Below are 26,710 nucleotides of genomic sequence, written 5' to 3' on the forward strand. Positions count from 1 at the left end.
TTTGCCCACAATTAATTGACTTAGTTCATGAAATTGTGGTAGAAGAGATTAATCAGCTTTCCATGAAAAAGAGAAATAACAAACAATCATGGAATCTTACACCAAAAGAACACAAAGCACTGAAAGATCTGAGGGACAATCCATAAATCATCATAAAAGCTGCAGATAAAGGCGGCAATATTGTTATACAAGATCGAGAACAATATATTGCTAAGGCATATAGGCAACTGAGGAACCAAAAATTGGAGAGGAACCCAATGGAACAATGCACTATGGAGTACCATACGCAACTGCTAACTTGGAAAGAAAGGGGATTGATCAATTTTGAGGAATATATGTATCTTAAAGTGGACAACCCAGTAACATCAACCATATATTTCCTACCCAAAGTGCATAAATCACTCATAAACCCCCCTGGCAGACCAATAGTTAGTTCCATGGGCTCTAGAAAAAAACTCTCATTACATCGATGTGTTCCTTATGGAATATGTAATATCACTTCCCTCATACCTTAAAGACACAACGGCCTTCCTGAACAGACTGCAAGACATCAATTGGAATAATCATCAGATCATGGTCACGATTGATGTGACTTCATTGTACACATCAATTCTCCACAAAGATGGTTTAATAGCAGTCAGCAGCTTCTTGAAAACAAGATCATTGAGCTTTTTGGAACACTCTGAAATGATCATGGATATGTTGAGCCATTGTTTAACACATAATGTTTTTCTCTTCAATCAGGAAATATTTCTCCAAAGACAAGGCACGGCAATGGGGACGTCATTTGCTCCAACCTATGCAAATTTATTTATGGCAGTCTGGGAAGAAGGTACTTTACAGAGCAGGTACAAGTTGAACATCAAATGTTGGATGAGATATATTGACGACTTATTTGTAATATGGGAAGGAGACCTGTTGAGCCTTAAAGAATTCATCCAAAGCTTGAACCAAAATGATTACAATCTATCGTTCACATCCACCAACAGTAAGACACAAGTGATCTATTTGGATGTAGAAGTGTTTATTCAAAAACAGAAGCTCTGTACCAAAATCCATAGGAAACCGACTGCCACGAATAGTATCTTGCATGTGAACAGCGGACATCCACAACATCTTAAGTGGAGCATCCCTTATGGAGAGATGCTCCGCACCAAGAGGAACTGCTCTGAAGCCAGTGATATCGAGCAAAATCTAGAAGAAACCAGCACTAGATTCCTGGCAAGAGGCTACCCATTGGATGTCATTGAAGGTGCTAAAAGTAGAGTGATGGAGAAACTGAGATCAGAACTACTAGATGAACAAGAAGAATTGGAAAATGACGATACTACCCGGATTATCCTAGATTTCAATGTGGAAAACAAGTGCCTAAGAAAGATCATAAAAAAGCACTGGAGTATATTAATGCTTGATGAGTCATTAAAGAAAAAGTTACCATCTACTCCAAAAATAACATATAGGGAGACTGCCTCACTGGGCGACCTACTGACACATAGTCACCTGGAAACAACCAAAAAAGAAATTGGAACATGGTTAACTACTCCCGATTTTTGGAAATGTTCCAAATGCAAAGCCTGTGAATATGGATGCAATACACAATCAAATCTACTGTCAAATGGAAAGAAAGAAAGAATCACTGCACATATCACGTGTGAATCTAAATACGTGGTATATGTTTTAGAATGTCCTTGTAAAAAACTTTATGTTGGGAGTACCATTAACAAATTTAAACTATGGATCTTACAGCATCTCCGAGCAATAAAAAATAAAGATCTTGCATATCCTATGGCAAAGCACTTGTCAGAAAAACATCAGGGAAATGTTCAAGGACTGAGATACTTGGGTGCTAAAATGATAAAACAAAATGACAGAGGGGGTGATAGAACCCTGGATCTCAGAAGAACAGAGTCTAAATTCATTTTAGCACTAGGGACAGAAAAACCATATGGCCCATAATTTGGATGCCGAACTGCATGTTCATCTATAAGAACTATGAAAACCCTCTGCAGTATAAATTTGCTCAGGATAAAATGAAGGAACAAAATGCTGGGGCAAGTAAAAAGAAAGAAGCTTCCATAATGGTATCAGATTAAGTTATTGGTACTAGCATCTTTCATAGCACTTTCCAGATAATGAACTGAGAAGTAAAGGGGTTTTTAAGAGAAGAGTGGACAAAAGAATATACCATGAGGTGGAAAATAAAATAAAAAGAACTAGAAGACTGCTTTTAACAATTGAAGAAATGTCAGAACTCAGTGACTCCTGACCCGCTTGCAGGCCAGGTCGCCCCCCTGCTGCCACTCAGCTCCACTTGATTGACGCCTCGCTGCTGCCTCCCAGCGCTATTTCACGGCCACTGTGACTGCTGCCTCTGCTCATAGTCACATGTAAAAGTTGATTGTTTTTATTCTGCTTGTCTTGTGCTTCTTCCCTTTGTATTTTATTTGCCACTGCTCAGACCCTCTTTTTTCGCCAGTTCGCCACCCCACCCACCCCCCTTTTTTCTTCTGTATCCCTTGGTTTCCCGCCGCTGCCTCCTGCAGCCATGCCCCCTCGCCGCCCCGCTCCCGCCTCCCAGCTGCTCCTCCCTCCCTCTCAGCCTCACATGGCGACCGCCGCCCGGACGCGCAGCGGATGCGCCTTTGGCGCGCCCAAACCCTCCACCAACCACCACAGCAAGAAAGCCACCTGGTTCAACGAAGAACTCTAGATCTCCAAACGGGCATGCCAGAAACTGGAGAAGAAATGGCTCCACGACTGCACACCAGACAGCCACGCCGCCCACAAGGACACCATCAGCAGACATCACCACCTCATCAGGACAGCCAAGAGATCGTCCTTCAAAACCCGACTGGAGAGCAACGCACAGCAAAGAACTTTTCAACATAGTGAAGGAACTTTCCAACCCCAGCGCCAACACCAACGACATCCCGCCCTCACAGGATCTGTACGACGCACTGGCCACCTTTTTCCATCGCAATATCGCCGACATCCATGACAGCTTCAACTCCTCACCCACCCCGACCACATCAGACCACTCCCTGAACGCCACCTTCACCAACAAGCTGTCCTCGTCAACGACAAAGAGACATGCAAGATCATGAACTCCATCCACTCAGGATCTCCATCAGACCCCTGCCCACACCACATTTTCAACAAAGCTGACACAACCATCGCGCCCCAGCTGCGAAAGATCAGCAACATCTCCTTCGAAACTGCAACATTCCCGGAAAGCTGGAAGCACGCCGAAATCAACGCCCTCCTCAAGAAGCCCAAGGCGGACCCGAAAGACCTCAAGAACTTCCGGCCCATCTCCCTGCTCCCCTTCCCGGCGAAGGTCATCGAGAAAATCGCCAACATGCAGCTGACCCACCACCTCGAGGACAACAGCATCCTAGACCCATCCCAGTCCAGATTCAGATGCAACCACAGCACCGAGACTGCCCTTATTGCTGCCACAGACGACATCAGGCGCCAGCTAGACAACAGCGAAACCTCAGCCCTCATCCTCCTGGACCTATCAGCCGCGTTCGACACGGTCTGCCACCGCACACTAAGAACCCGCCTCCAAGAAGCTGGAATCCAGAAGAAGGCCCTGGACTGGACCATATCTTTCCTCTCCGGCAGAACCCAGAGAGTCCGTCTCCCGCCCTTCCGATCTGAAGCCACCGACATCATCTGCGGCGTACCCCAGGGCTCATCCCTCAGCCTGACCTTGTTCAATGTCTACATGGCCCCCCTCGCACAAGTGGCCCGCCAGCACAACCTGAACATCATCTCCTACGCCGTCGCCGAGCGGATGAGGAGCAGCCGTCTGAAACTGAACTCAGACAAGATGGAAGTCCTCATCCTAGGTCCCGCCCCCTCTGCTTACGATGACTCCTGGTGGCCGACCGCACTGGGAGCAGCCCGACCCCGACGGACCACGCATGCAACCTGGGATTCATCCACAACTCCTCCCTCTCCATGTCAAAGCAGGTCAAGGCCATCTCCTCCTCCTGCTACAACACCCTCCGAATGCTCCGCAGAATCTACAAGTGGATCCCGACCGAAACAAGAACAACAGTGACCCAGGCCCTCATCAGCAGCAAGCTGGACTACGGCAGCGCACTCTACGCAGGTGTCCCGGTCAAACACCTACAACGACTACAACGCATCCAGAACGCCTCAGCCCGACTGATCCTCAACGTCCCCCGCCGCACCCACATCTCTTCCCACCTAAGAAACCTGCACTGGCTCCCCGTCAACAAGAGGATAACCTTCAAATTCCTCACTCACGCACACAATGCACTCCACAACACCGGACCAGCCTACCTGAACAACAGACTAAACTTCTACACCCCCGCCCGACAGCTCCGCTCCGCCAGCCTCGCCCTTGCCACCGTCTTGCACTGATTATGCATAAACAATATATATATATATGTATATTTTTTATATTGAGCACATGTCACTTTACTCTCCAGATAATAATACAATCTCAGGATGTACTTGGGGCTATCTATCAACTTTCTTCTAGTTTTATTTAACACTTGATTATCTTAACAATTTTCAAATTCCCCTGTGTCACTTTCACTCTTTTTATTTTCTCTCTCTCTTTTTTATTCTCATCTTTACTCTTTTTTAACAGTAGACTAGAAAAACAGGCTGTCAGATAAATCTAATTGAGTCTCTAGCACCTAATTCTAGTACTTTACTGATAATGTCGCAATAAAATGTACACTATTATAAAAAAGTAAAAAAATGAAAAAAATGTAAATAGAAAGGAAAAAATTGGTAGTCAGTATAAGCCAAACTACCAACCTTTGTATGTGTGTTTTTGGTCTAGTCTATTTTTTTAAAGGAAACAAACAAGGGATCTTTGCACTTAGTCACTTTAAATAGACAGTTTAGACGGTGGGACTCTATGGTCCAGTTGAAGGCATCTGCTGAAACGCATCAACCGTCCTTTTTGTTTTGCACATGGTGTTACGGGAATAAAAAAGTACCTTCATTTAACTGCTGTGGACTCCTTCTGTGCCGTGGATACTCTGGTTGGGGACTTTGCCGAGTTGTTTTGAAGATATATATATATGTATGTATGTATGTGTGTGTATATATATAGGAGGCGAACTCCTCTTGGTGGCAACAGAAAATTATTTTTATTTTCTCTCAACTGCCTGCCATAATATATATATATATGTCGTTTTTGGGGTTCAGGGGTGGGTAACGGTATTTGGCGTGAAGGGTGATTTCAGGGTTCAAGGTTGAGTGAGGGTATTGTGTGCTAAGGGTATTTTTAGGGTTTAGGAGAGGGTAAGGGTAAGGGTATTAGGTGGTAAGGGTATTTTAGGGTTTTGGGTTTGATAAGGATAGGAGGACAACCAGACAGGTCAAAGCAAGAATCACTGAGCATCGAAGCAACATTTGATGGAAATACTGTACCACCAAAATGAGTGCCCACTTTCTGGCAGTGAACCACACACCTGACGATTTCAAATGGACAGTTTTGGAAGCACACACCCAGTTGCAGAGAACAATAGTTCTGCCTATCCACCCATACCAAGGGATTAAACAATGATATACCTTGGAGTGAATTTAATACAACATCACTGATCACTCCAGGGTTCACACATCCCCGTCTACCAGAATCTCACACTAATACAGTCTTAATCAATACATCTACTGTATTACAACTTAATACGACATCACTGTTCACACATCCCCGCCTACTAGAATCACATACTCATACGGTCTTAATCAATACATCTACTGTGTTACAGAGAGTCCTGTATTGTTCCATACTATTCTAGGAACATATTAGCGTCATTTACTTGCCATGATTGTTACCCCTCGTGAACAAGACCTCCTATTGGAGCCACCTGAGCCCTCTGTTCACCTGGATTACACAGCATTGGCCATGCACTGGCGAACCCCTGTAACTGTACCATACTGAGATTTCCAGCAACATATCTGGCACAGTTTAAACAGGCGCCACGGAGCCCCAGCCAGTGATTGCCCTGGGCCCAGTCTTTCACACACACTGCACGCAACTTTAACGTGCATTCCTTTCTGACAGGACGATATAGTGCGTAGCCTCACTGGATCATCATGACAACTCCGAAACACTCCAAAATGGCTCTGCTGACACAGGAGCCATTCTAACTTTTCCAGCGCTTGCACCTGCACATATTAAACAATTGTCAGGAGAAATTAGTTTCAACTCCATGTGATCAGTCCGGCCCGGCGCCTGTATCTCTCTTTGATTTCACACCGGGGGCCAATCAAGGAGAACAGATATCTACTTAAGCCTGCAGCTCGGCCAATTCATTACCTAAAGAACGGCAGAGGAGGGTAGGTCTTTGGTCGGTTGCAGAGTTGGTCCACATGAATACTTTCCTTTTCCCGATTTCTTGGGGGAGTTCTTACAACTATTCCCTGGATTTTAATTACTAACTGGTATATGCCTTCTTTACCAGTTTTCTCCACAGCTAAGCGTGGCACTCTGCTCTACCTCTGGGTCATTGTTACCACCTTAATAGGGTAAGACTCCTATTTCCAATAACAAATACACTATATGACACTGAAGCAAATTGTTTGATGTTTTATGTTATTGCTACTGCCTACTATTCACGTGTGACCACCTGCCTGCTGTAAGTGTGTTTGGCAATGTGCACTAAGGCCACAATACGTCCTCAGCATGATCAGACTATGGGGCAATTATATACCCTAAGCATGTTTTTGAGTGTGATAATATATACACCTCAGAAGTGCCCAACTGTCAAACCTGTGGTGAAAGTCATGAAAAAACTGTCTCTTTTCTTTTTCTCCCGTGCAGGTTGGAACACATTTGTCCTGTACCGCAGCAGGTACAGTAGACACTGTGATTGGGCACCTGCATGACACACACTTTGTGCCCAATCAGTTGTAGGGTAGGTCAATACTTAGCCCTGATTAAATGGCTAAAATCCGGCTGGATCCAGAGTTGGACCCTATAGAGGCAACTCACATCAAGACTACCAAGGGACTTTATGACCCAACTTGTAGCATCTATCTAGAAAGGTTTTTAATCCTACAGGGCGGTCGGGTTATTAAAAGTAGCTAGTGGCCTCCCTGATCATCTTAAATCCACACTATCACACATGAAATACCAACCCACCTAGACTCTACCTTGCACTCACTATACAGCATACCAACAAAAGATATCTGCCAAAGTGACCCTTTGGGGGACCCATTGGGCATTGTAGCGCCGACCCAACGAGGAGCAACAACCCTATGATGAAGCATGACATCCCTTTGGGATGTGTGAGGGCACCATGAAACAGTCCTGCTGACTGCCACCTTACATATGCCCCTGGCTTAGACATCCTGTCGACACTCTCTCTTTCTCTTCAGGGACAGTGGCCCAAATTTTTTGATTGTGTCATAAGGTCTGGCTGGAGAATAATAAATATTCCTTTTGGTGATTTTGTCATATATTCTCTATTAGAAGACCTCATGCACTCATACTCCACATATGTCACAGCCCAGCAAGTCTATAATTGTAGTGCCACATATACTCAAATGCTGAGAAAATATATTTTATTAAAATATGTACTTAAAAATTTGTATCATACGATCAATAAATAATGAATTAAAACATTGCCCCACGTATCAAAACCATTTGATATTAACAACATATTCTTTATATAATACATGGGTAAAAAGATATTTAAAATATAAGATAAACAAACAGATTCCAATATAAAGATAGCTTGTACAATCCAATAAAGTACATTGTGAGTCAAACATAAGTTATGTTTTGACCATTTGGGTTGGTCTGAAATTGTGCATAGGTCCAGGTCAACCTCAAACTGTTTTTTTCCAAAGGAATTTTACTTTTTCTAGACTAGACTAGAAACTTTAAAAATTCTTATTTCTAGGTCACCTTATCCGATTTTATTGATTTTTACATGTTTTTCCACAGTAAGTTCCTATCTATTTTCATAATTTGGTTTGGAACTTTTACTGAGTTGACACTTGATTTTAAATTGTTTGTTCTGCTTGAAATTGACACTCACCTCTCTGGTGTATGTTAATACTTTCATGATTCCCGTGTGACCTTAGTCTTTAGCATAGGCCAGGCCTTGCAGCCAACCCCCCATTGAGCACTGTCAAAGGTCATGTGTAGAGGGGGTGGGCCACTTGTGGTGGGTTGAGCACAGGGCCTCACCAATGGCAAGCCCCTTGATGAACCACAATGGCACATGGCCTGCACAGCAGAGATGACCATGCACAGTGCGTTGAATACATGAAAGCTTTCATGCTAAAAAATCTTGTTAAATTGAAACAAGCCTAACAAAAATGAATGTGTCCTCATGTAACGCAACTGGTGCTATGTAAAGCGTTCTGATACCCGATACTGGGTCAAGTTCGCGCTATATAAAACTTCATTAAAAAAAGAGAAGTTATGATTATCTAAATAAAATCCCTAAAAATTACTGAAATTCACCAGTTATTGTAAGCTCTGCAATCTATAGTGCATCGGAGCATAGGAAAAAGCTGGGCGGGTTAAATAAAATCTGACCTAAAATAAAAATAGAGAAAAGACTAACAAATGTCTTGTTGGTTGGCTCCACTAGCATCATTTAGATGGCATTACTACTCAAAATTGTGTATTCAGTTAGGCTATTACCTTTCTAGGTCCCAACTTTAAAAAAACTTTCAACTTTGTTTCGGGTTACAATATAAAAACACCCATAAATCATAAATATTAACAGTATTTCCTAATAGTTTATTTTCATTTAACCTTTTAAAGATCTTAAAGATTGCAAACAGTAAGAAATCCTATGAAGGGCAGCGCCCTATATGTTACAAGAAGGCTAAACAGGTGGAGGAATGACTTTCCCAGACTACCATCTTTAGTTGTGGGACGCACAAGCACAATATTAACATCAACTCCCTTAAATCCATTTTTAAGGGATTATGCCGAATAATAATATAAGCTCCCTTGAATCCTTTTCTAAGGAATTATTGCAACTTTATGTGCTCTTTTCATTTGTAGTCTTGTGTATTTTAAAGCCGATCAAATCTAAGACCACTTTCACCATTCATAAAGCCTAGGCAGAAATAAAGCAACAATTAGTACACACCCAGAATGCATGCTGCCTCTATACCACAAGAATACTCACAAGAATACTCACGCCTCAGCCCGACTGATCCTCAACGTCCCCCGCCGCAGCCACATCTCTTCCCACCTAAGAAACCTGCACTGGCTCCCGTCAACAAGAGGATCACCTTCAAATTCCTCACCCACGCACACAATGCACTCCACAACACCGGACCAGCCTACCTGAACAACAGACTAAACTTCTACACCCCCGCCCGACAGCTCCGCTCCGCCAGCCTCGCCCTTGCCACCGTCTTGCACTGATTATGCATATAAAATATATATATATATATATGTATATTTTTTATATTGAGCACATGTCACTTTACTCTCCAGATAATAATACAATCTCAGGATGTACTTGGGGCTATCTATCAACTTTCTTCTAGTTTTATTTAACACTTGATTATCTTAACAATTTTCAAATTCCCCTGTGTCACTTTCACTCTTTTTATTTTCTCTCTCTCTTTTTTATTCTCATCTTTACTCTTTTTTAACAGTAGACTAGAAAAACAGGCTGTCAGATAAATCTAATTGAGTCTCTAGCACCTAATTTTAGTACTTTACTGATAATGTCGCAATAAAATGTACACTATTATAAAAAAGTAAAAAAATGAAAAAAATGTAAATAGAAAGGAAAAAATTGGTAGTCAGTATAAGCCAAACTACCAACCTTTGTATGTGTGTTTTTGGTCTAGTCTATTTTTTTAAAGGAAACAAACAAGGGATCTTTGCACTTAGTCACTTTAAATAGACAGTTTAGACGGTGGGACTCTATGGTCCAGTTGAAGGCATCTGCTGAAACGCATCAACCGTCCTTTTTGTTTTGCACATGGTGTTACGGGAATAAAAAAAGTACCTTCATTTAACTGCTGTGGACTCCTTCTGTGCCGTGGATACTCTGGTTGGGGACTTTGCCGAGTTGTTTTGAAGATATATATATATGTATGTATGTATGTGTGTGTATATATATATAGGAGGCGAACTCCTCTTGGTGGCAACAGAAAATTATTTTTATTTTCTCTCAACTGCCTGCCATAATATATATATATATGTCGTTTTTGGGGTTCAGGGGTGGGTAACGGTATTTGGCGTGAAGGGTGATTTCAGGGTTCAAGGTTGAGTGAGGGTATTGTGTGCTAAGGGTATTTTTAGGGTTTAGGAGAGGGTAAGGGTAAGGGTATTAGGTGGTAAGGGTATTTTAGGGTTTTGGGTTTGATAAGGATAGGAGGACAACCAGACAGGTCAAAGCAAGAATCACTGAGCATCGAAGCAACATTTGATGGAAATACTGTACCACCAAAATGAGTGCCCACTTTCTGGCAGTGAACCACACACCTGACGATTTCAAATGGACAGTTTTGGAAGCACACACCCAGTTGCAGAGAACAACAGTTCTGCCTATCCACCCATACCAAGGGATTAAACAATGATATACCTTGGAGTGAACTTAATACAACATCACTGATCACTCCAGGGTTCACACATCCCCGTCTACCAGAATCTCACACTAATACAGTCTTAATCAATACATCTACTGTATTACAACTTAATACGACATCACTGTTCACACATCCCCGCCTACCAGAATCACATACTCATACGGTCTTAATCAATACATCTACTGTGTTACAGAGAGTCCTGTATTGTTCCATACTATTCTAGGAACATATTAGCGTCATTTACTTGCCATGATTGTTACCCCTCGTTGTTGTAAATTAAGGCAGAATGTGATTAAGCATTCACTGAAAACATTAGTGTTTCCCTTTTATCGTGTTTTCCTCCTTATGTTGGCCGAAGTCCGGACTCCATTTTGTATTGACATGCTGCCACGTGCTCACCACGAGGAGAGTCCGACCTCTGTGTTAGTTGCTCTTGTAATCTGCCTAGCAACAGTTATAAATAGCTCTCTCTTGTCCATCTGGCGCATGCCCAGACTTGACCACATCTGTTATAATTAGCTTTGCTTGACCATGTGTTTTCGCGGGCCCAAGGAGTATGTTAGCTCCGCCCATGTATTGATTTGGTATCGAGAATGACCCTAAATGGTAATGTTCTTCGACTTCATGTGGTATCCACCCACTCATGAGCCCCTCTGTTGTGTATAAAAGGGGACAATGTACGCAAGTTCTGTGTGCTACTCCTTGCAATACTGAAGAGTGTTGTGTGGATTGTAGGACCACCCTTAAGGGTTAATAAACGTTGTTTTTGTACTTTGCAGTTTCCGTGCCAACTTCCTTATAGATTTCGTTACAGAAGAGCGAACCCTTGTCTCTTGCGGGCCTAGCTGGGGCTTGTATTCATCAATTGGCGCCCGTCACGTGGGGCTCATCGGCGACTCGGATGCTCGAAGGACTGGTCGCGACGAAGGTGAGGAGTTTGGCCGGGGACGTGATCACTGCCAGCGGCGTCTTAGCCCTGGCATCCCGAGGTTTTTCTTCCTTCCCTTCCGAGCTGACCATCTGGGTGGCGCCGGTCATCGACTGAGACCTCTTCTGTCGGTCCTGCCGTGAGAGCCGTTTGGGCGATTGTGGAGCTTGGCAGTTGTAACCTGGACTCTTGATTGGTAAGAACCGTTGTACGGTACTTGCTCCGAGTTTTGAAGCCTGGTCTGGCTATTTGAGTTTGATTGATGGTGACTAGTCATATTTTGAATTTGTCTTTGTGAAAATATATGCGTTGCAACACATATAGGCAGGTAATGTGGAGAAATTTCTCCGGAGCTGTGTAAACTTGGAACGGCGCAACGATTAAGTGCCATTTTTCTTGATAATACTGCATATTTTGCATTATTCCTAGCATGCCTGCTTTTAGCGCACTCCGTAAGTGGTGCTGCTGTTTGGATAACCGGTTGAACCTCGAGGAATCTGCTCCAGCTCCCCCAGAGGGGACTCCTAATAGGGATATGTACGTGAAGCATGGTCTTTCTTCCATAATGTACAGCACGTTATGGAGGAAATATACTAGGAAGGATCCTGAGTTGCGATGGCCTTTGTATGGATCGTTTGATATACGTAAGATTGAGTATGTGGAACAGTGTATGTGTAAGCGACGTGCTCGTCAGGATATGTTTGAGTGTGTGCGATTATGGGTGAAGGAAGTGCGTGAGCGAGAGAAACGTGAGAAAGCGCTGTTTGATAAGGAGCAACGAAAGAATGATCATATGCGAGCGCAGGAAGCGAAGCATCGGGAGGACAAAGAGCAAACGGACAGACAAGAGAAAGAGCGTAGGCTACAAGTTTCGGGTCAATATGTTGTTCGCCAGCCGCTTTATCCTGTCCTTAATAATCCTGATGATGATTTTTATTTGCTAGATCGCTCTCCGCCCCCTTATGTTGGCGCATCCGCTCCGCGGCCGCAAGATTCTGACCCGGCTTCGGGTAAGGTAGACACACGGTCCATGCTGCCGGCCGAGCAAATGGCTGAGCTTCGGCAAATTTCCTTCCGTGCGCTTAAAGGCAAGGTATCCATGGAGGACTTATTTCAAATTTGGGGGCCATGGCAGGGGAGAGATAAAGTGTATTTTCTGGGTCATTTCGCGGATGAAGTGATTAATGCTTTCCGAAAATATTCTCATGTTTTTGAGCCTGACGAAGTGTCTTCGGATGCCAGAGCAATACGTAACGGTGCTTTTTCTCCCTCTAAGGCTCCTGAGGCGGCTCGGCGGCTGTTCGCCTTGCGGGACGAGGTGCTGGCCCTTCGAGAGAAAACACGCCAACGAGCGGAGGAGGAGAAGCGGTCGGATTCAGTTGCGGCAGGGGGCCACCCATCCACCTCCCAGTCAGATAAGGATAATGTAGTGCATGCTAAACCGATGCGAGAGGCGGCACCTTTGTATGTCCCTCCGAAAGGAGCAGGGACTAGCTCGGACATTAACTCCGCCGATGCTAGGGGATATTTTGTGTATAATTGGGTTTATACTCCTTGGCATAGGGCCGATGTTATGGCGTTAAAGAATGCATTGCCTGACCCCCGCAAGAATCCAGCGGCCTTCTATGAAGAAGTCGAGGGGGCCTTGAATTCTTGCATTATGACCTTAGCGGATATAGATCTGTTCTTTGGCCTTATTCTACCACCGGACACGTGGCGGTCTGTCCGAAAGGTGGATGATGCAGTTGCTTTTAAGGCCCGGTGGTCTGAGCTTGAGGATGAGGATAGGGAACGGAAGCCCGCACAGAAACCACCCCAGAATATTCTAGATCTCCCTGCTGCTATTGTGGCTAAATTGAAAACAATAATCCCCCCTAAAAAGATTGACTGGAATATGTTAGCGGCATGTAAGCAGAAAGTTGATGAGTCAGTTGCAGATTTCTTCACGCGCTTCGAAGAAACGTTCCATGACTTTAGTGGCCAGTCGCTTACCGACGACACAGGCCGCCACCTTTTCGCGGACAAATATGTGGCCAATCTGCTGCCGGCAGTTGCGGCCCGGTTAAAAGCGAGTGAGAGTTCTTGGTCCTCCGCGACACCGACGGCCCTTCTGACCATCGCTCAGTATTATGAGCGTCAGGAGCACGAGGCGAAGGGCCAGGAGGAGAAGAAATCGAAAGATCTCAAAACCAAAGTGATGTTAGCACAAGTATATGGCCCGCCCCGCCGGGGTAATAATAATAGGGGAAGGGGCGGATCTTATGGTCCCCCTTCGGGCCGATCTGATTTGAATAAGAACCAATGTGCGTACTGTAAGCAGTTGGGCCATTGGGCCAGGGAGTGCCCAGCATTGCGTGCTTCGCGGCAGGGGCACACTCCGGGTGGCCAGAGAGGTAGAGGGGGCTTCTCGAACTTTAGAGGGAATTCTAACGATAATGTCCGTTTCGACACTGCTGGGCAGCACCGAGATAGCTCAAACTTTTTCGATCGCCAGCATCAGTATCATGTATCGGACATCGATCACTCGGGATATCATGATTCTCAGCATGCATAGGAATGCGTAGGATGGGGGTCCGAATCAGTTGAGGTGCCGGTCGATCAGACGGGTCCTTATGTATCGGCTGAGGTTTTAGGTTCTACTGATCAGTTCCTAGTGGATACAGGAGCGACACGTAGTGCATTGTCTAGGTACTTGGTTCCGGGGGCTCCCCCATCCGGCTCAATAGTTACATCGGTAGGGTTTGACGGTACACTCTCCCGAAGCCCTCTTTCACAGCCCCTTGCGTTTAAAGTTGATTGTTTTTCTGCGCCTTGTCCGTTTCTGCTTGCTCCGTACACACCGGATAACATTATGGGCCTTGATATGTTAAAGTACTTTAGGGCTACAATTCGTTGTTCCCCTGAGGGTGTGAGGGTGATTTTAAATGACAACTACCCCCGATCTGGGCGGATGTGTACGATCTCAGAGGATGCGTTGTTGGCTACCCTCCCCCAAGCTTTATGGGCGACTTCGGACACAGATGTCGGACAAATGGTGATTCCTCCGGTCCACATTAGTGTCCAGGAGGGGGCGGTGCTACCACGCCTCCCACAGTATCGTATTTCCCAGGAGGGCGAGGAAGCTCTCATACAGATTGTGCAGGATTTGATCGCAGTAGGAGTAGTGGAAGAAGTTCCCTATAATATCTGTAACAGTCTGATTCTCCCTATTCTGAAAAAGGACACGGATGCAAAGGTCTATCGGTTCATAATTGATTTGAGGGAGGTAAACAAGATCGTGATACCTCAGTACCCGGTGGTTTCCGATATCACGACGTTGCTTACCTTGGTCCCGCCTACGGCGACCGTGTTCTCAGTGATTGATTTGAAAAATGCCTTCTTTTCTATTCCCATTCACCCTGATAGCCGATTTCTTTTTGGGTTCACACTAAACAACAGATCTTATCGTTTTTGTAGAATTCCCCAGGGCTACACAGAAAGCCCTAGTATCTATAGTCAGGCTTTGAAGCGACAGTTGGATTCCTTTGTTTTACTCGAGGGGGTCGCCCTCATTCAATATGTCGATGACATCTTGTTGGCGGCTGACACCCTGGAGTTGTGCGAGAAAAGCACGCTATCCCTACTTTCCTTTTTAGCCTCCCACAATCACAAGGTCTCTAGGAAGAAATTGCAATTCTGTAGACCAAAGGTGACTTATTTGGGTCACCTTTTGTCTAAGGAGGGGCGTGCACTCACACCAGATCGTATCCAAGTAATCTTGGACACACCGAGGCCATCCACGCAGAAGGATGTGCGTGCATTTTTGGGCCTCGTTTCTTTTTGTAGACAGTGGATACTGGGGTTTTCACACACGGCTAAGCCATTACTAGCCCTCTTGACAAAAGATACGCCTATCCCAATCCCTTGGTCAGATGAGTGTGATGCTGCTTTTCAGCAATTGCGACAGGCCCTTTGTTCAGCACCAGTGTTAGGGACCCCTGATTATGCAAAACCCTTTTCGTTGTATGTGCATGAGAAAGATGGATGTGCATCATCAGTTTTAGTACAGATGCATGGTGATAAGCAGCGCCCTTGTGCATACTTTTCGGCTGTACTTGATCCTGTCGCCCGAGCATTGCCGGGGTGTTTTCGCTCGGTTGCGGCGACAGCTGTGTCAATACGGCAGAGTGAAGGAATTGTATTGTCCCATAAACTGTTGGTGTTAGTTCCCCACGCTGTTGATGCCCTGCTTAATCAAACAAAGACGCAGCATTTGACCAGTGCCCGTTTAACGGGATATGAGTTGACGCTTTTAGCTCCTCACATTACGTTAAAAAGGTGCGTGACATTAAACCCGGCCACATTGTTGCCATACCCCGAGACACAGCCTGAGGCACAGAAAGCGCATGATTGTATTCTTGTGACTGAGGAACAAACAAAGGGTCGTATTGATCTCCAGGATACGCCCTTTTCAGATGTAGATGGAGAGTTGTGGGTAGATGGATCATGCCTGAAGCTACCAGATGGTACGACTTCAGCAGCATATGCAATTACCACGTTACAGACGATAGTGGAGACAGCACGCATACCACAGAAATCAGCCCAAGCAGCGGAACTGATAGCGTTAACACGAGCGTGTGAGCTTAGTACAGGATTGTGTGTGAATGTTTACACAGACAGCCGCTATGCCTTCGGAGTAGCGCACGATTTCGGCCTACTCTGGAAGGAGAGAGGGTTTCTAACGTCGCATGGGGTGCAGATAATGCATGGGGAGTTAGTCCACAATCTTTTAACTGCATTGACATACCCAAAGAAAATTGCCATTGTTAAGTGTAGTGGCCATAGGAAAGTAGTTGATAAGGTTGGAGAAGGGAATGCGTTAGCGGATCGAGTAGCACGGGAGACTGCGATGCAGCCCGGTACTACTGCCATGTATGTAGTGAAGTCACAGGTGGAGAGATGGCATGATGCGAAGGAGGAAGTGCGAGAAATACAAAAGACCGCTTCTGACAAAGAGCGGGAACAATGGGCTAGCGAAGGAGAACTGGATGACGAGGGTTGCTGGAGAAATAAGCAGATGGATAGATGGAAATTACCCACGGCTTTTGTACAACCTATGGTCCAGATGGCACATGGGCTAGCACATGTTGGAGCTTCCGCAATTGTGAAATTGCTTACCCAAGTCTGGGAGCATCCAGAGATTGCTAGCACGGCAAAGAGGGTGGTGCAGACCTGTATGATCTGTCTGAAGTATAACCCAGGGAAAGGCACGCGAACTCCAGCAGGAGGATTTGCGACACCCACTGCACCCTTTGAGGTTCTGCAGATGGATTACATCCAGCTTGAGCGCTGTAACAATTTGAAGTATGTTCTAGTAGTGGTTTGCGCCTTTAGTAAATGGGTCGAGGCGTACCCTGCGAAAGACAATACTGCAATGACTACAGCGAAGCTATTGCTGAAAGAGTTTTTCCCCCGATACGGCGTCTGTAGACTTCTGTGGAGTGATAATGGCCCTCACTTTGTAGCAGATGTTATAAAGTATGTCTTGAAGGGCCTAGGCATCACCCAGAAGTTCCACGCCGTGTTCCACCCTCAGTCTGCAGGACTAGTCGAGAAATATAATGGTACACTGAAGCTTAAGATCGCCAAAATTCAAGCTTCAACGTCTTTGACTTGGCCAGACGCTTTGCCACTGGCGTTATTGTCAATTAGGTCGGTGCCACACTCCCGAACCGGCCTTACACCCTATGAGATTGTATTTGGACGCCCAATGAACATTTGGGGTCCACCAAGGCCTAAGGCTGTGTATGATGTACCTTGTGTGATGATGAGTGATTATCTGGCACAGTTAACGGATAACTTGGTTTCTATTCATCAACAGGTCCGAGAGGCGCTCCCTGATCGGTCTACTGGCGAAGGACATGGTCTCCGGCCTGGAGATCATGTGATGATAAAGGTTTTCGACAGATCGAACAGTTTGGAGCCGAGATGGGTCGGACCTGAGCAAGTCCTTCTTGCAACGAGGACGGCTGTGCGAGTCTCGAACAGGAAGAATTGGATCCATTCCTTGCACTGTCGAAAGGTACCGCCCGGATTGGTGGAGTCTGCCGTGCTGACCGATCAACGAGACATCCTAGCAGCAGAGACAGGCCATGCTGCGGAGCCAAACGACACTGAGGAGCTCTTTTCGGACCACACGACTTCTGGAGGAAGGCGATATCATCTGCGATCAAGGAAGTGAGGTTTCCAGTACCGGGACATACTGTCAGAACGGCCCTTGGGTTAGTGAAACGGAGAGCCAATGAGGCAAGGGGGGGGGATCAGCCCTGCATTAGTGTAGCGACACCCGTCTTGGCCCGCTGGTGAAGAAATCAACCGCTGCCCAAGGGGAAGAGTTCTGACAGACTTTTTAGTTTCAGGAAGATACCAGGGTATTGTTTCCTTTGACATGGAGAAGAAGAAAATTCTTTGTGCACTGGGGTTCATGCTAACAGTAGCTATCATTGGTATAACCACATGGTTTGTGGAGGAGGCAACTCCTGCCCGAGAGACACTTGTGTTGACGACTCCAGTGCCTGCGGAGCACTACTTTTACACATTGCCATACCAAGAGTTGAAGCATCGACAATCCTATTTGAATAACACTTTCATTCAGATGCTGCATCACACCCACGTTGCTACAAATGCTACGAACTGTTGGATATGTGGGATGATGCCAGCCCATCAGAAGAAAGGAGGTACGCCATTCATACCCCTTCCTTTCTCTCACAATGGCTCTTGTAGAGCATGGTACACTCTGTTGTTTGCCACTCGAAAACCGACAGTGGGACGATTGCTTTTCAGACTTAATAAAGAATGCCATCAGGACAAGAATGGATACCCACAAGCGAATGGGACAATTTGGGAATGGGAAGAGTACCGACCGGACAATGAATCCATCCCCTATATCTTCACGAACACCAGAGACACTGTGGGGAAGGATAAATTTGTAATCCAAGTAGCACAAGCCCAAGCGGACCTGTGCGTCCAGAGTGTGGGTTTTATCCCTGTCGGTGTCAGTGATTGTATAACTGTGTTAAACATTGATGGGTTAAATAACAGCACCTTCCTAGCATCCCATAATACCTATTTTGTATGTGGAAATAAAGGTTATTACCGTTTGCCGGCTGGGTGGTCTGGGGTATGCTATGTATCATTCCTATTACCTCCTGTATTCTTAGCACCTGCGTCATATCATAAGGATTTGAAATTGCTGAATAATGTGACTGTAAATAGATATAAACGTACTCTATCTATTAATGAGGTGGATCAAACAGATACCAGCTTGCAACAGTATATTGATTTTAATTTAGGACTGTTTTTCTTTGTTGGAGCCGCTCTGAATAGTAGGAAGATCCGAAGATTAACAAGAGTGGTAGAAGCTGTGACTAATCAGACTGCTGCTGCTCTTGGGAATCTTACGGAAGAATTACAGATTACCAGGATTGTTGCATTACAGAATCGTATGGTATTGGATGTGATGCTAGCTGATCGAGGAGGAGCCTGTAAAATTATTGGAAGTAGCTGCTGTGTGTTCATCCCTGATCATACGCCATCCGTTTATAACGCCATTAATAAGCTGCATAAAATAGCAGCTGAAATCCACACGGAAAACGGCACTTGGTCCTTTTCTGGATGGTTTTGGGCGTTGGTTACTGCCTGGGGATGGAAGGTCTTAACTGGTCTCTGCATTATTATAGCAATTCTGTTCTTTCTCTGTATGTGTATTCAATGTGGACCATTGTGCTGTTCCGTATGCATTTCATTTTGCATTCCAGATAAGACAGCTATTGCCGATGTTGCCCGCCAGAAGGGTCTAGCTAAAGAGGTTAAAGGAATGATGATAATTGACATATACGATGATTATTCTTGGAAACCGGATGTCTTCAGTAAATGCTGAAAGGGTCGTCTGTTGTAAATTAAGGCAGAATGTGATTAAGCATTCACTGAAAACATTAGTGTTTCCCTTTTATCGTGTTTTCCTCATTATGTTGGCCGAAGTCCGGACTCCATTTTGTATTGACATGCTGCCACGTGCTCACCACGAGGAGAGTCCGACCTCTGTGTTAGTTGCTCTTGTAATCTGCCTAGCAACAGTTATAAATAGCTCTCTCTTGTCCATCTGGCGCATGCCCAGACTTGACCACATCTGTTATAATTAGCTTTGCTTGACCATGTGTTTTCGCGGGCCCAAGGAGTATGTTAGCTCCGCCCATGTATTGATTTGGTATCGAGAATGACCCTAAATGGTAATGTTCTTCGACTTCATGTGGTATCCACCCACTCATGAGCCCCTCTGTTGTGTATAAAAGGGGACAATGTACGCAAGTTCTGTGTGCTACTCCTTGCAATACTGAAGAGTGTTGTGTGGATTGTAGGACCACCCTTAAGGGTTAATAAACGTTGTTTTTGTACTTTGCAGTTTCCGTGCCAACTTCCTTATAGATTTCGTTACAGAAGAGCGAACCCTTGTCTCTTGCGGGCCTAGCTGGGGCTTGTATTCATCATCGTGAACAAGACCTCCTATTGGAGCCACCTGAGCCCTCTGTTCACCTGGATTACACAGCATTGGCCATGCACTGGCGAACCCCTGTAACTGTACCATACTGAGATTTCCAGCAACATATCTGGCACAGTTTAAACAGGCGCCACGGAGCCCCAGCCAGTGCTTGCCCTGGGCCCAGTCTTTCACACACACTGCACTCAACTTTAACGTGCATTCCTTTCTGACAGGACGATATAGTGCGTAGCCTCACTGGATCATCATGACAACTCCGAAACACTCCAAAATGGCTCTGCTGACACAGGAGCCATTCTAACTTTTCCAGCGCTTGCACCTGCACATATTAAACAATTGTCAGGAGAAATTAGTTTCAACTCCATGTGATCAGTCCGGCCCGGCGCCTGTACCTCTCTTTGATTTCACACCGGGGGCCAATCAAGCAGAACAGATATCTACTTAAGCCTGCAGCTCGGCCAATTCATTACCTAAAGAACGGCAGAGGAGGGTAGGTCTTTGGTCGGTTGCAGAGTTGGTCCACATGAATACTTTCCTTTTCCCGATTTCTTGGGGGAGTTCTTACAACTATTCCCTGGATTTTAATTACTAACTGGTATATGCCTTCTTTACCAGTTTTCTCCACAGCTAAGCGTGGCACTCTGCTCTACCTCTGGGTCATTGTTACCACCTTAATAGGGTAAGACTCCTATTTCCAATAACAAATACACTATATGACACTGAAGCAAATTGTTTGATGTTTTATGTTATTGCTACTGCCTACTATTCACGTGTGACCACCTGCCTGCTGTAAGTGTGTTTGGTAATGTGCACTAAGGCCACAATACGTCCTCAGCATGATCAGACTATGGGGCAATTATATACCCTAAGCATGTTTTTGAGTGTGATAATATATACACCTCAGAAGTGCCCAACTGTCAAACCTGTGGTGAAAGTCATGAAAAAACTGTCTCTTTTCTTTTTCTCCCGTGCAGGTTGGAACACATTTGTCCTGTACCGCAGCAGGTACAGTAGACACTGTGATTGGGCACCTGCATGACACACACTTTGTGCCCAATCAGTTGTAGGGTAGGTCAATACTTAGCCCTGATTAAATGGCTAAAATCCGGCTGGATCCAGAGTTGGACCCTATAGAGGCAACTCACATCAAGACTACCAAGGGACTTTATGACCCAACTTGTAGCATCTATCTAGAAAGGTTTTTAATCCTACAGGGCGGTCAGGTTATTAAAAGTAGCTAGTGGCCTCCCTGATCATCTTAAATCCACACTATCACACATGAAATACCAACCCACCTAGACTCTACCTTGCACTCACTATACAGCATACCAACAAAAGATATCTGCCAAAGTGACCCTTTGGGGGACCCATTGGGCATTGTAGCGCCGACCCAACGAGGAGCAACAACCCTATGATGAAGCATGACATCCCTTTGGGATGTGTGAGGGCACCATGAAACAGTCCTGCTGACTGCCACCTTACATATGCCCCTGGCTTGGACATCCTGTCGACACTCTCTCTTTCTCTTCAGGGACAGTGGCCCAAATTTTTTGATTGTGTCATAAGGTCTGGCTGGAGAATAATAAATATTCCTTTTGGTGATTTTGTCATATATTCTCTATTAGAAGACCTCATGCACTCATACTCCACATATGTCACAGCCCAGCAAGTCTATAATTGTAGTGCCACATATACTCAAATGCTGAGAAAATATATTTTATTAAAATATGTACTTAAAAATTTGTATCATACGATCAATAAATCATGAATTAAAACATTGCCCCACGTATCAAAACCATTTGATATTAACAACATATTCTTTATGTAATACATGGGTAAAAAGATATTTAAAATATAAGATAAACAAACAGATTCCAATATAAAGATAGCTTGTACAATCCAATAAAGTACATTGTGAGTCAAACATAAGTTATGTTTTGACCATTTGGGTTGGTCTGAAACTGTGCATAGGTCCAGGTCAACCTCAAACTGTTTTTTTCCAAAGGAATTTTACTTTTTCTAGACTAGACTAGAAACTTTAAAAATTCTTATTTCTAGGTCACCTTATCCGATTTTATTGATTTTTACATGTTTTTCCACAGTAAGTTCCTATCTATTTTCATAATTTGGTTTGGAACTTTTACTGAGTTGACACTTGATTTTAAATTGTTTGTTCTGCTTGAAATTGACACTCACCTCTCTGGTGTATGTTAATACTTTCATGATTCCCGTGTGACCTTAGTCTTTAGCATAGGCCAGGCCTTGCAGCCAACCCCCCATTGAGCACTGTCAAAGGTCATGTGTAGAGGGGGTGGGCCACTTGTGGTGGGTTGAGCACAGGGCCTCACCAATGGCAAGCCCCTTGATGAACCACAATGGCACATGGCCTGCACAGCAGAGATGACCATGCACAGTGCGTTGAATACATGAAACCTTTCATGCTAAAAAATCTTGTTAAATTGAAACAAGCCTAACAAAAATGAATGTGTCCTCATGTAACGCAACTGGTGCTATGTAAAGCGTTCTGATACCCGATACTGGGTCAAGTTCGCGCTATATAAAACTTCATTAAAAAAAGAGAAGTTATGATTATCTAAATAAAATCCCTAAAAATTACTGAAATTCACCAGTTATTGTAAGCTCTGCAATCTATAGTGCATCGGAGCATAGGAAAAAGCTGGGCGGGTTAAATAAAATCTGACCTAAAATAAAAATAGAGAAAAGACTAACAAATGTCTTGTTGGTTGGCTCCACTAGCATCATTTAGATGGCATTACTACTCAAAATTGTGTATTCAGTTAGGCTATTACCTTTCTAGGTCCCAACTTTAAAAAAACTTTCAACTTTGTTTCGGGTTACAATATAAAAACACCCATAAATCATAAATATTAACAGTATTTCCTAATAGTTTATTTTCATTTAACCTTTTAAAGATCTTAAAGATTGCAAACAGTAAGAAATCCTATGAAGGGCAGCGCCCTATATGTTACAAGAAGGCTAAACAGGTGGAGGAATGACTTTCCCAGACTACCATCTTTAGTTGTGGGACGCACAAGCACAATATTAACATCAACTCCCTTAAATCCATTTTTAAGGGATTATGCCGAATAATAATATAAGCTCCCTTGAATCCTTTTCTAAGGAATTATTGCAACTTTATGTGCTCTTTTCATTTGTAGTCTTGTGTATTTTAAAGCCGATCAAATCTAAGACCACTTTCACCATTCATAAAGCCTAGGCAGAAATAAAGCAACAATTAGTACACACCCAGAATGCATGCTGCCTCTATACCACAAGAATACTCACAAGAATACTCACGCCTCAGCCCGACTGATCCTCAACATCCCCCGCCGCAGCCACATCTCTTCCCACCTAAGAAACCTGCACTGGCTCCCGTCAACAAGAGGATCACCTTCAAATTCCTCACCCACGCACACAATGCACTCCACAACACCGGACCAGCCTACCTGAACAACAGACTAAACTTCTACACCCCCGCCCGACAGCTCCGCTCCGCCAGCCTCGCCCTTGCCACCGTCTTGCACTGATTATGCATATAAAATATATATATATATATATGTATATTTTTTATATTGAGCACATGTCACTTTACTCTCCAGATAATAATACAATCTCAGGATGTACTTGGGGCTATCTATCAACTTTCTTCTAGTTTTATTTAACACTTGATTATCTTAACAATTTTCAAATTCCCCTGTGTCACTTTCACTCTTTTTATTTTCTCTCTCTCTTTTTTATTCTCATCTTTACTCTTTTTTAACAGTAGACTAGAAAAACAGGCTGTCAGATAAATCTAATTGAGTCTCTAGCACCTAATTTTAGTACTTTACTGATAATGTCGCAATAAAATGTACACTATTATAAAAAAGTAAAAAAATGAAAAAAATGTAAATAGAAAGGAAAAAATTGGTAGTCAGTATAAGCCAAACTACCAACCTTTGTATGTGTGTTTTTGGTCTAGTCTATTTTTTTAAAGGAAACAAACAAGGGATCTTTGCACTTAGTCACTTTAAATAGACAGTTTAGACGGTGGGACTCTATGGTCCAGTTGAAGGCATCTGTTGAAACGCATCAACCGTCCTTTTTGTTTTGCACATGGTGTTACGGGAATAAAAAAAGTACCTTCATTTAACTGCTGTGGACTCCTTCTGTGCCGTGGATACTCTGGTTGGGGACTTTGCCGAGTTGTTTTGAAGATATATATATATGTATGTATGTATGTGTGTGTATATATATAGGAGGCGAACTCCTCTTGGTGGCAACAGAAAATTATTTTTATTTTCTCTCAACTGCCTGCCATAATATATATATATATATGTCGTTTTTGGGGTTCAGGGGTGGGTAACGGTATTTGGCGTGAAGGGTGATTTCAGGGTTCAAGGTTGAGTGAGGGTATTGTGTGCTAAGGGTATTTTTAGGGTTTAGGAGAGGGTAAGGGTAAGGGTATTAGGTGGTAAGGGTATTTTAGGGTTTTGGGTTTGATAAGCATAGGAGGACAACCAGACAGGTCAAAGCAAGAATCACTGAGCATCGAAGCAACATTTGATGGAAATACTGTACCACCAAAATGAGTGCCCACTTTCTGGCAGTGAACCACACACCTGACGATTTCAAATGGACAGTTTTGGAAGCACACACCCAGTTGCAGAGAACAACAGTTCTGCCTATCCACCCATACCAAGGGATTAAACAATGATATACCTTGGAGTGAACTTAATACAACATCACTGATCACTCCAGGGTTCACACATCCCCGTCTACCAGAATCTCACACTAATACAGTCTTAATCAATACATCTACTGAATTACAACTTAATACGACATCACTGTTCACACATCCCCGCCTACCAGAATCACATACTCATACGGTCTTAATCAATACATCTACTGTGTTACAGAGAGTCCTGTATTGTTCCATACTATTCTAGGAACATATTAGCGTCATTTACTTGCCATGATTGTTACCCCTCGTGAACAAGACCTCCTATTGGAGCCACCTGAGCCCTCTGTTCACCTGGATTACACAGCATTGGCCATGCACTGGCGAACCCCTGTAACTGTACCATACTGAGATTTCCAGCAACATATCTGGCACAGTTTAAACAGGCGCCACGGAGCCCCAGCCAGTGCTTGCCCTGGGCCCAGTCTTTCACACACACTGCACGCAACTTTAACGTGCATTCCTTTCTGACAGGACGATATAGTGCGTAGCCTCACTGGATCATCATGACAACTCCGAAACACTCCAAAATGGCTCTGCTGACACAGGAGCCATTCTAACTTTTCCAGCGCTTGCACCTGCACATATTAAACAATTGTCAGGAGAAATTAGTTTCAACTCCATGTGATCAGTCCGGCCCGGCGCCTGTACCTCTCTTTGATTTCACACCGGGGGCCAATCAAGCAGAACAGATATCTACTTAAGCCTGCAGCTCGGCCAATTCATTACCTAAAGAACGGCAGAGGAGGGTAGGTCTTTGGTCGGTTGCAGAGTTGGTCCACATGAATACTTTCCTTTTCCCGATTTCTTGGGGGAGTTCTTACAACTATTCCCTGGATTTTAATTACTAACTGGTATATGCCTTCTTTACCAGTTTTCTCCACAGCTAAGCGTGGCACTCTGCTCTACCTCTGGGTCATTGTTACCACCTTAATAGGGTAAGACTCCTATTTCCAATAACAAATACACTATATGACACTGAAGCAAATTGTTTGTTTTATGTTATTGCTACTGCCTACTATTCACGTGTGACCACCTGCCTGCTGTAAGTGTGTTTGGTAATGTGCACTAAGGCCACAATACATCCTCAGCATGATCAGACTATGGGGCAATTATATACCCTAAGCATGTTTTTGAGTGTGATAATATATACACCTCAGAAGTGCCCAACTGTCAAACCTGTGGTGAAAGTCATGAAAAAACTGTCTCTTTTCTTTTTCTCCCGTGCAGGTTGGAACACATTTGTCCTGTACCGCAGCAGGTACAGTAGACACTGTGATTGGGCACCTGCATGACACACACTTTGTGCCCAATCAGTTGTAGGGTAGGTCAATACTTAGCCCTGATTAAATGGCTAAAATCCGGCTGGATCCAGAGTTGGACCCTATAGAGGCAACTCACATCAAGACTACCAAGGGACTTTATGACCCAACTTGTAGCATCTATCTAGAAAGGTTTTTAATCCTACAGGGCGGTCGGGTTATTAAAAGTAGCTAGTGGCCTCCCTGATCATCTTAAATCCACACTATCACACATGAAATACCAACCCACCTAGACTCTACCTTGCACTCACTATACAGCATACCAACAAAAGATATCTGCCAAAGTGACCCTTTGGGGGACCCATTGGGCATTGTAGCGCCGACCCAACGAGGAGCAACAACCCTATGATGAAGCATGACATCCCTTTGGGATGTGTGAGGGCACCATGAAACAGTCCTGCTGACTGCCACCTTACATATGCCCCTGGCTTGGACATCCTGTCGACACTCTCTCTTTCTCTTCAGGGACAGTGGCCCAAATTTTTTGATTGTGTCATAAGGTCTGGCTGGAGAATAATAAATATTCCTTTTGGTGATTTTGTCATATATTCTCTATTAGAAGACCTCATGCACTCATACTCCACATATGTCACAGCCCAGCAAGTCTATAATTGTAG

The sequence above is a fragment of the Triturus cristatus genome, chromosome 6 (assembly GCF_964204655.1).
Source record: "Triturus cristatus chromosome 6, aTriCri1.1, whole genome shotgun sequence".
In the NCBI taxonomy this organism is placed as follows: Eukaryota; Metazoa; Chordata; class Amphibia; order Caudata; family Salamandridae; genus Triturus; species Triturus cristatus.